This window comes from Equus asinus, chromosome 14 (assembly GCF_041296235.1).
Source record: "Equus asinus isolate D_3611 breed Donkey chromosome 14, EquAss-T2T_v2, whole genome shotgun sequence".
NCBI lineage: Eukaryota > Metazoa > Chordata > Mammalia > Perissodactyla > Equidae > Equus > Equus asinus.
This window is the reverse complement of record NC_091803.1, coordinates 33226821-33239151: the sequence shown is the minus strand read 5'-3', so window position 1 is coordinate 33239151 and position 12331 is coordinate 33226821. Positions and strand designations below refer to the sequence as shown.

Here is a 12331-nt window from a genome sequence, read left to right as displayed (position 1 = left end):
ACAATGAGATATCACCTTGCACCTATCAGAATGGCTATAATTACCAAGGAAAAACCAACAAATCTTGGAGAGGATGTGGAGAAAAGGGAATGCTCATACACTGCTGATGGGAATGCAAACTGGTGCAGCCACTATGGCAAACACTATGGATATTTCTCAAAAAATTAAATAGAAATACCACATGATCCAGCTAACGTACTACTGGGTTTTTATCCAAAGAACTTGAAATTAATGATCCAAAGAGATTTATGCACCCCTATGTTCATTGCAGCATTATTCACATTAGCCAAGATGTGGAAGCAACCCAAGTGCCCTTCTACTGGTGAATGGATAAAGAAGATGTGGTATATATATATAATGGAATACTACTCAGCCATAAAAAAGGACAAAATCATTCCATTTGCAACAACATGGATGGATCTTGAGGATATGATGTTAAGCGAAATAAGCCAGATAGAGAAAGAAAAATACTTCATGATTTCACTCATATGTGGAAGATAACAAATACATGGATAAAGAGAACAGATTAGTAGTTACCAGAGGGGAAAGAGATTTGGGGTGGGTGAAAGAGATAAAGGGGCACATATGTATGATGATGGGTAAAAATTAGAATACTGGAGGTGAGCATAACAAAGTGTATTCACAAACTGATAAACAATATACATCCTAAATTACACAATATATACCAATATAAACCATTATGATCTTAATAAAATTACTTGAAAAAAATGAAGAAATTCTTTGAGAAACATCTGACTCAATTAGGAAAAGTAACATAAGGATTATTGGTATCCAAGAAGGAGAAGAGAGGGAGAAAGGAGCAGAGAGCACATTCAAAGAAATAATAACAGAACTTCCCACACCTCGGGGGAAAACTAGACATGCAAGTACATGAAGCTAATAAAAGTCCTAATTATCTCAAGGCAAAAACACCTTCTCCAAGACATATACTATTAAAACTGTCAAAAGTCAATGACAACAAAAAAATATTAAGGGCCACAAGAGAAAAGACAATAACCTACAAAGGAACATCCATCAGGTTTTCAGCGAATTTCTCAGCAGAAACCCCGCAGGCTGGAAGAGAGTGGAATGATATATACAAAATACTGAAAGATAAAAATTATCAGCCAAGAATACTCTATCCAGTGAAATTATCCTTCAGATATGACAGAGAAATAAAAACTTTCCCAGGCAAACAACTGCTGAGGGAGTTCACCACCACAAGACTTGCCCTACAAGAAATGTTGCAAGGAGCCCTACTATCTGAAACTAAAAAGCAAAAATTTACAAAACCTTGAGGAAGGAGGTAAATAGATGGAATCAGAAAACTGCAGCTCAATATCAAAATAGATTAGTAAACAATTATAAAAGATAAAGGGAAAGAAAGCATCAAAATAACTGTAACCAATATAATTAGCTCAGAAACTCACAACATGAAAAAGAAGAATTTGTGACAACAAAAACATAGAAGGGGGTTAAGATGGAACCTGCATAAGCTTATGGAGATAAGAGGCAATCAGAAAAAGGACTATTTCATCTATGAGATCTTTTACACAAACCTTATGGTAACCACAAAACAAAAATCAGAGCAGAGTCACAAAGCATAAATAAAGAGAAAGTAGAGAAAAACATCACAGAGAACCTCCAGACTGAAATGGCAGACAGAAATTCAAGAAAAAGAAACAACAAGAATACAGGACAACCAGAAAGCAAAAGATAATGGTAGTATTAAGCCCTCATTTATCAACATCACTCTGAATGTAAATAGATCAAATTTACCAATCAAAAGACACAGAGTAGCTGGATGGATTAAGAAACAAGATCCAACAATATACTGCCTCCAGGAAAAAAGATCTCAGCTCTAAAGACAAACATAGGCTTAGAGTGAAGGGATGGAAGATGATACCAAACAGCCATTGGATCAATGAAGAAATCAAAGGGAAATCAAAAAATACCTGGAGACAAATGAAAATGAAAACGGTACATACCAACTCTTATGGGATGCAGCAAAAGCAGTACTAAGAGGGAAATTTATAGCAATACAGGCCTACCTCAAAAAACAAGAAAAATCTCAAATCGGTAATTTTAAATGACACATAAAATAACTGGAAAAAAAAGACCAAAGCCCAAAGTCACTCGAGGGAAATAATAAAAATTGGAGCAGAAATAAAAAGAGACTAAAAAAACAATAGAAAGGATCAATAAAGCTAAGAGCCGGCTCTTTGAGAAGATAAGCAAAACTGACAAAGCCTTAGCCATACTCACTAAGAAGAAAAGAGAGAAGACTCAAATACATAACATCAGAAATGAAAGAGGAGAAGTTACAGTGGATACCATAGATATACAAAGGATTATAACAGAATACCATGAAAAGCTATATGCAAACAAATTTGATAACCTAGAAGAAATAAATAAATTCTTAGAATCATATAACCTCCTAAAACTGAATCAAGAGGAAATAGAGAATCTGAACAGATCAATCACAAGTAAAGAGAGAGAAACAGTAATCTAAAGCCTCCCAAAAAACAAACATCCAGGACCAGATGGCTTCCCTGGTGAATTCTACCAAACATTCAAAGATTTAAAAACCTATCATTCTCAAACTATTCCAAAATGTTGAAGAGGATGGGATGCTTCCTAACTCATTCTACAAGGCTAATGTTACCCTGATACTAAAACCAGACAAGGACAACACAAAAAAGGAAAATTACAGGCCAATATCCCTGATGAACATACATACAAAAATCCTCAACAAAATACTAGCAAATCAAATACAACAATACATTAAAAGAATCATACACCATGATCAAGTGGGATTTATTCCAAGGATGCAGGGATGGTTCAACATCTGGAAATCAATCAATGTGATACACCACATTAAAAAAATAAAGAATAAAACCATATGATCATCTCAATAGATGCAGAGAATGCATTTGACAAGGTCCAACAGCCATTTATGATTAAAAATCCTTAATGTGTACAGAAAGTACCTCAACATAATAAAGGCCATATATGAAAAACCCATAGCCAATATCATATGCAATGGTGAAAAACTGAAAGCTATTCCCCTGAGAACAGGAACAAGACAAGGATGCCCACTCTTCCCACTCTTATTCAACATAGTACTGGAAGTTTTAGCCAGAGCAATTAGACAAGAAAAATAAATAAAAGGGATCCAATTAAGAAAGGAAGTAGTAAAACTGTCACTATTTGTGGATGATATGATTCTATATATAGAAAACTCTAAAGAATCCACCAAAAACCTACTAAAAATAATCAAGAAATACAGTAAAGTGGCAGGGTACAAAATCAACATACAAAAGTCAGTTGCATTTCTATACACTAAGAACAAACTAACAGAAAGAGAAGTAAAAAATACAATCCCATTTACAACCACAAGAAAAAGAATAAAATACCTAGGAATAAATTTCACCAAGGAGGTGAAAGACCCATACACTGAAAACTATAAGACATTATTGAAAGAAATCGAAGAAGACATTCAGAAATGGAAAAATATTCAAGGTTCATGGGTTGGAAGCATAAACATAGTTAAAATGTCCATACTACCTAAAGCAATCTACAGATTCAATGCAATCCCAATCAATCCCAATGACATTCTTCATGGAAATAGAACAAATAAACCTAAAATTTATATGGAACAACAGAAGATGCCAAATAGCCAAAGCAATCCTGAGAAAAAAGAACAAAGCTGGAGGTATCACACTCCCTGATTTCAAAATATACTACAAAGCTATAGTAGTCATAACAGCATCACACTGACACAAAAACAGACACACAGATCAATTGAACAGAATTGAAAGCCCAGAAATAAAATCACACATCTATGGACAGCTATTCTTTGACAAAGGAGCCAAGAACATACAATGGAGAAAGGAAAGTCTCTTCAATAAATTGTTTTGGGAAAACTGGACAGCCATGTGTAAAAGAATAAGAGTAGACCATTATCTTACACTATACACAAAAATTAACTCAAAATGGATTAAAGACTTGAATATAAGACCTGAAACTCCTAGAAGAAAATACAGGCAGTACATTCTTTGACATCAGTCTTAGCAGTATCTTTTTGAATACCATGTCTACTCAGGCAAGGGAAACAAAGGAAAAAATAAACAAATAGGACTGCATTAGAATAAAAAACTTCTGCAAAGCAGAGGAACCCATGAACAAAACAAAAAGACAACCCACCAACTAGGAGAAAATATTTACAAATCTTATATCCAACAAGGAGTTTATCTCCAAAATATATAAAGAACTAATACTACTCAACAACAAAAAAAATGAACAACCTGATCAAAAAATGGGCAGAGGATATGTACAGACATTTTTCCAAAGAAGATATACAGATGGCCAACAGGCACATGAAAATATGTTCAACATCACTATTTATTAGGGAAATGCAAATCAAAACTACAATGAGATCACTTCACACACCTCACAGTGGCTATTATTAAAAAGACAAGAAATAACAAGTGTTGCAGGAGATGTGGAGAAAATGGAACCCTCATACACTGCTGATAGGAATGTAAATTGGTGCAGCCACTATGGAATGTAAATTGGTGCAGCCACTATGGAGATTCCTCAAAAAATTAAAAATAGAAATACCACATGATCTAGCCATTCCAATTCTGGATATTTATCCAGAGAACATGAAAACAAAAAGTCAAAAAGATATATGCACCACTATGTTCATTGCAGCATAACTCACAATAGCCAAGACTTGGAAACAACTTTAGTGCCCATCTGCAAATGAATGGATTAAAGAAGATGTGGTGTATATATGTATATATATATATATACATATATACACACATATAATAAAATACTACTCAAGCATTAAAAAAAGACAAAATCATGCCATTTGCACCAATATGGATGGACTTTGAGGGTATTATTCTAAGCAAAATAAGTCAGATGGAGACAGCCAATTACCATATGATTTTACCTATATGTGGAAGATAAACAACCAAACACTAGATACAGAGAAGTTTGTTGGTTACCAGAGGGTGAGGTGGGCAGGAGGGAGGATGAAAGGAGTAAAGGAGCACATGTGTAAAGTGACAAATGCCAACTAGACTTTTGATGGGAAACATGATGTAATCTATAGAGAAACTGAAATATAATGATGTACACCTGAAATTTACACAATATTGTAAGCCAATATGACCCCAATAAAATAATTTTTTTAAAAAGAAGATGTGATATATAGGTACAATGGTGTCTTATTCAATCATGAGAAAGAAGGAAATCCTGCTATTTGCGACAATGTGGATAGCCCTTGAGGACATTGTGCTAAGTGAGGTAAGACAGAAAAAGACAAAGACTGCATAATCTCATTTATATGAGGAATCTAAAAATGCCAAACTCAAACAGTAAGTAAGATTGTGGTTATCAGGGGCAGGGGGTGGGGGAATAGGACAATTGTTTAAGGGTGCAATCTTGCGACTGGTAGACAAATAGTCCCTGGAGATTGAATGCACATAGTGAATATTGACAACAATGTTGTGTTATGGTCATCAAACTTGCTAAGAATCTAGATCTTAATTATTCCAACCACATAAAGAAATGATAATTAGGTGATGTGATAGAAGTGCTATCACTACAATGCTAATTGTATTAAAATATATAAATGTATCAAATCAACATGTTGTACACCTTGAATTTGTACAATGTTATATGTTATATTTCAATAAAGAAACCACAAAAGTATCAAGTCTCAATCCCTGTCCTACCACCTTTGCCTCATTCCTTCCCCAGCCCATACAAAAAGGGAACAACTTTTATCATTCTACAGTTTTTATGTATATACAATCAAATATAAAGATCTATTGTCCATTTTAACACAAAAGGTAGTATATTATACACAATCTTCTGGACCTTTCCAAATTGCTTTCCACATGTGGTTGTATAAATTTGCACTACACCAGCAGTGTTTGAGAGTGCCCATTTCCCTATACTGATCACAACAGAGTGTGTGATCACTCTTTTAATGTTTGCTTGTCTGGTAGGTTTTTAAAAATTGCATTTCAGTATTGTTTTAAATTTTCTCTTATTATAAGTTAGGTTGCATAACTTTTTAAATAAAAATTGTATATATTTAAGGTGTACCACATGATTTATATATGTATATAGTGAAATGATTACTACCATCAAACTAATCAACATATCTTCTCCTCACAGTTAACATTTTTTGTGTGTTTGTGATAAGAGCACCTGAAGTCTGCTGTCCTAGCAAATTTCCAGTATTCAATACAGTATTATTAACCAGAGTCATCATGCTGTATATTATATCTCCAGACTTAGTCATCCTACATTGCTGCAAATTTGTACCCTTTTCCCCCACCTCCCAGCTGCTGATACAACCATTCAACTCTTTGGTTCTATGTATTCAACTTTTCTAGTTTCCATATAAAAGTGAGATTATGCAGGTTATTTTCTTTCTATGTCAGGCTTATTTCATTTAGCATAATGTCTCCCAAGTTCACCCATGTTGATGTAAATGGCAGGATATCCTTTTTTAAGGCTAAATAATATTCCAGTGTGTGTGTGAGTGGGGTGTGTGTGTGTGTTTATCCATTCATCTGTTGACAGGTACTTAGGTTGTTTGTATATCTTAGCTATTGTGAATAATACTGCAATGAGTATGGGAGTGCAGATATCTCTTAGAAGTACTGATATCATTTCCTTTGCATATATAACCAGAAGAAGGATTGCTGGATCATATGGTAGTTCTATTTTTAGTTTTTTGAGGAACCTCCATACTGAATTCCATAATGGTTGCACCAATTTACATTCCTACCAACAGTGTACAAGGGTTCCCTTCTTTCCACACTCTCATCGACACTTGTCATCTCTTCTATTTTTGATAATAGCCATCCTAACAGGTGTGATGTGATACCTACGTGGTGTTTTGATTTGCATTTCCTGATTACTAGTGAGGTTGAGCATCTTTTCATATACATTTTGGCCATTGGTATGTCTTCTTTGGAAAAATGTCTATTCAGGTCCTTTGCCATTTTTAATCAGGTCTTTTTTGTTTTGTTTTGGGGCTTTTCCCCCGATATTGAGTTATATGAGTTTCTCATATATTTTGGATATTAACCTCTTATCAGATAGGTGATTTGCAAATATTTTTTCCCAGTTGGTAGGCTGCCTTTTCATTTTACTAGTGGTTTCCTTTGCTGTCCAGAAGCGTTTTAGTTTGGTGTAGCCCCGCTTATTTTTGCTTTTGTTCCTTGTACTTTGGGTATCATATCCAAAAGTCATTGCCATGACCAATGTCAAGGAACATCTTCCCTATGTATTATTCTAGAATATTTACGGTGTCAAGTATTACTTTTAAGTCTTTAATCCATTTTGAGTTGATCGCTGTGTATGGTTTAAGTTAAGGGCCCAATTTCATTCTTTTGCATGTGAATATTCAGGTTTCCCAGCACCATTTATTGAAGAGATTATCCATTCCCCCCTGTGTATTCTTACTGCTCTTGCCAAAAACTAGTTGGTTATATATGCATGGTTTTATTTTGAGGCTCTAGATTCTGTTCCATTGGTCTATGTGTCTGTTTTTATGCAGTGCCATACTGTTTTGATAACTATAGCTTGTAATATAGCTTGAAATTAGAAAGAATGATGCCTCCAGCATTGTTCCTTTCTCAGAATTGCTTTGGATATTTGGAGTCTTTGGTGATTCCATACAAATTTTAGGATTGTTTTCTCTATTTCTGTGGGGAAAATGCCATTAGAGTTTTTATAGGGATTGCATTGAATCTGTATATCACTTAGGGTAGTATGGATATTTTAATAATATTAATTCTTCGAATCTATAAACACGAGATATTGTTCCATTTATTTGTGTCTTCAATTTCATTTATCAATGTATTTTGTTTTCAGTGTACAAGTCTTTCACTTCCTTGGTTAAATTTATTCCTAATAAAGTTATTCTTTTTGATGCTATCATCAATCAGATTTTTTTAATTTTCTTTCAGATCATTGTTAGTGTAAAGAAATGCACTGATTTTTGTATGTTGACATTGTATCTTGCAACTTTATGGAATTCATTTACAGTCATGCATCACCTAAAAACAGGGATATGTTCTGAGAAATGCATCATTAGGCAATTTGTCATTATATGAACATCATAGAGTGTACTTATGCAAACCTAGATGGTATAGCCTACTACACAGCCAGGGTATATGCTACTACTCTTCTGGGATTACTGTCATATATGTGGCCCATCGTTGGCTGAAACCTCCTTATGGGGCACATGAGTGTATTAGGTCTGACAGTGTTTTGTGGAGTCTTTAGGTTTTCTACATATAAAATCATGCCATCTGGAAGCAGATAATTCTACTTCTCCCTTTCCACTTTGGATGCCTTTTATTTTTTTTTTCTCATCTGATTGCTCTTGCTAGTACCTTCAGGACTATGTTAAATAGGTGAGAGTAGGCACCCTTGTCTTGCTCCAGATCTTACAAGAGAAGTTTTATGTTTTTCCCAATTGATAAGCTGTAGACTTTTCATAAATGGTCTGTGTTATGTTGAGGAAGTTTCCTTTTATATCTATTTTGTTGAGAATTTTTGTCAAGAACTGATGTCAAACTTCATCAAATGGTTTTTCTTCATTTATTGAGATGATCATGTGGATTTTATCTTTCATTCCACTAATGTAGTGTATCACATTGATTGACTGGTATATGTTAAATCATCCTTGCGTCCCAGAGATAAATTCCACTTGCTCATAGTGTATAATCTTTTTGATGTAATGTTGAATTGGTCTGCTAGTATTTTATTGAGGATTTTGCATCAATGCTCATCAGAGATATTGGCCTATAATTTTCTTTTCTTGTGGTGTGTTTGTGTGGCTTTGGTATCAGGATGATGCTGTCCTCATAAAATGAGTTTGGAAGTGTTCTTTCCTCTTGAATTTTTTAGAAGAGTTTAAGACGGATTGGTATTCATTCTTCGAGTTTTTAGTAGAATTCAGCCATGAAGCTGTCTTGTCCTGGGCTTTTCTTCATTGGGAAGATTTTGATTACCACTTCAATGTTCTTATTCGTCTGTTCAAGTTTTCTGTTTCTTCTTAATTCGGTGTCAGTAGGCATATGTTTCTCGCACTTTATCCATTTTTCTAGGTTATCCAATTTGCTCACATATATATGTTCATAATAGCCCCTTATGATCATTTTTATATTTGAAGTATCTTGTAATGTCTCCTCTTTCACTTCTGATTTTATTTATTTGATTCTTCTTTTTTCTTAGCCGACCTAAGGGTTTGTCAATTTTGTTTATTTTTTCAAAAAAACAATTGTTAGTTTTGTTGATTTTTTTCTGTTGTTTTTCTATTCTCTATTTCATTTATTTCTGCTCTGATCTTTATTATTTCCTTACTTCTCCTAACTTTGGGTTTCACTTCTTTTTCTAGTTTTTTGAGGTGTAAAGTTAGGATGTTTATTTGAGGTCTTTCTTCTTTTTTAACATGGGTGTTGATCACTTTAAATGCCCCTCTTCGTACTGCTTTTGCTACATCCCATAGTTTTGGTGAGTTTTTTTTTTCATTTTCCTTTGTCTGAAGATATTTTTTTAACTCTCTTTGACCCAGTGGTTGTTTAAGAGTGTGTTATTTAATTTCCACATATTTGTGAATTTTCCTGTTTTCTTGCTGTTATTGATATCTAGTTTCTTTCCCACTGTGGTTAGAAAAAATACTTTGTATGATTTCAGTCTTCTTAAATTTGTTACGACTTGTTTTGTGACCTAACATGTGATCTATCCTGGAGGATGTTATGTATGCACATGAGAAGAATGTATATTCTTCTGCTGTTGGATGAAAATTTCTATATGTGTCTGTTAGGTCCATTTGGTTTATAGTATTGTTCAAGACACTGTTTCCTTGTTGATTTTCTGTCTGGATGTTCTATTCATTATTGAAAGTGAGGTACTGAAATCTCCTACTATTATTGTATTGCTGTCAATTTGACCTTCAGAACTGTTATTATTTGTTTTACATACCTAGGTACTCTGATGTTGGGTGCATATATATTTACATTTGTTATATATTCCTGTTGAATTGACCCTTTTATCATTATGTAATGAGTTCCCATGTCTCTAGAGACAGTTTTTGACTTGAAGTCTATTTTGTCTGATATTATTATAATGACTCCTGCTTTCTTTTGGTTACCATCTGCATGGAATATCTTTTCCTACCCCTTAACTCTCAGCTCATGTGTCCTTGAATCTAAACTGAGTTTCTTGTGGATAGCAACAGTTGGATCTTGGTTATTTATACATTCAGCTACTCTGTGTCTTTTTATGGGAAGTTTAGCCCATTTAAATTTAAAGTGATTATTGATAGAGGATTTATTACTGCCATTTTGTTAACTTATCTGTTGGTTTTGTAGTTCTTTTGTCCCTCTTTTTCTCTCTTGCTGTCTTCTGTTGTGTTTCATTGTTGTTGGGTTTGTTGTATTGATGGGTTTTGATTCCTTTCTCTTTTTATTTTGTGTAACTTCTACAGGTATTTTCTTTGTGTTTACCAAAAAGTTTACATAAAATACCTTATAGTTATAACAGCCTATTTTAAGCTACTAACAAATTCACTTGCACAAGAACTCTCTGCTTTTACCTCTCTTCCCACCAGATTATATGCTATTGATGTCACATATAACATCTATTTATATTATGTATCCATTAACATACTTCAGTTATACTTGTTTTTAATACTTTTGTCTTTTAACTTCTATAGTAGAATTAAAAACAATTTACCCACCACCATTATTGTAATACAATATTCTGTTTTTGTCTATATATTTACCTTTGCCAATGATTTTCATACTTTCTTATGCTCTCATATTACTATTTTTAGTGTCCTTTTATTTCAAATTGAAGAACTCCCTTTAGCATTTCTAGTAAGGCAAATCTAGTGATGATAAACTCCCTCAGCTTTTGTTTGTCTTGGAAAGTCTGTACCTCCCCTTCATTTTTGAAGGCCAGGTTTGCTGGGTATAGTATTCTTGGTTGGCTGTTTTTTTTCTTGCTTCTTTCAAAATTCTCTCTTTAACTGACAATTTGACTATAATGTGTCTTGCTGTAGGTCTCTTTGGTTTGTCTTATTTGGTTTTCTTTCAGCTTCCTGGATTTAGATGTCTCTTTCCTTCCCCAGGTTTGGGAAGTTTTTAGCCATTCAGCTATTCTTTCTTTCTTTCTTAGAAACTGTTTCATTTCCATCACCCTTATTTCCATTTTCTATTTGAGAGTCTTTGGAAGAACAGCTTAAGACCACTCAGTAGTTGTTCCTATCCAGTTCGGTCGCCTGTGCAGTGAGAGCTGCAGATCAGTCTTCAGTGCAGGCTGAGTGCTCCAGTCTTAACTAGGGAACTGCTGAATAAGCACAGAGGGCACCTTCATACCTTCAGACTAGTCTGAAACCTTGGGTTGAGTAACAGTAAATTTAGGAGCTAGAACAGTCCATCCACCTTGAAATTCCTCCTGTTTAGCAGCAGCCTGCTCTTCCTTTTCAATCTCTTCAGGGTTTCTATAGAAGTAGAGATCAAGCATGACCTCCCATGACTGTTAGTGGGAGATGGTACCAGGCACGCACAGAACTTCCTGGGCCAGCACCCACTATATCAAATCCATTGAGTGAGCTCCCTTGTTGTTACATAGGATGTCAATGTCTGCACAGAATAGCACGGAAGAGAGTCTGTGTTACACAGAGCAATGGTAGGCAGGTTAACAGAAGACACTTCTGAGAGAGGCTGGTAGTAAGTCCTGGGATCAGTAACCACCAGAAGCCACAGCTCCCGGAAGGCTGCCTGGATCTGGTTAGTGAAGGTTCCAGGAGTGAAGTGCCAGCAATAGGAATAGCTCCAGTAGCAACAGGCAACTTCATCACAGCTCACTGGCCAATATTCCTGGAGGATATGACACTGACATCACCCAGGTTTTCAATGGCAACAATGTCATAAGCTGCCAGCAGAAGCTTCTCCCAGATTCTCTTCAGGTTTATGATGTATATGCCATCACTTTACCTTTTGTAGATGTACTGTTCCATTTGGAAGTGAAGGTTGCTGCCACCTAAGTGGATTCATGCTGAAAATAATTTGAGGACATTCTCCTCCTTCACTTTCAGGACATTAAGGGCTCCAGACATTGAGAAACTTTCTCTTTAAGTTATGACAGGATCCAAGAACAATGCCCAAAGGACTTTTCTCTGGGTAGCACAGAAAGGCCAGCCATTATTTCCTTGAATAAACTTTCTGTCCCTTTCTCTTTCTCTTTGCTTTCTGAGTCTCCCATAATGCAGATATTGATACAC

The 12331-nt window shown here is 34.9% G+C and overlaps 1 protein-coding gene and 1 pseudogene across 6 annotated transcripts in view; one reads left to right on the top strand and one right to left on the bottom strand.

Moving 5' to 3' along the window:
* The window catches only part of LOC106841718 (phospholipid-transporting ATPase ABCA3-like), a 217997-nt gene that overhangs the window by 179169 nt on the left and 26497 nt on the right, over nt 1-12331 (top strand). The gene's annotated exons all lie outside the window — the stretch shown is intronic.
* Nucleotides 11287-12166, bottom strand: LOC123276878 (small ribosomal subunit protein uS2-like; annotated as a pseudogene).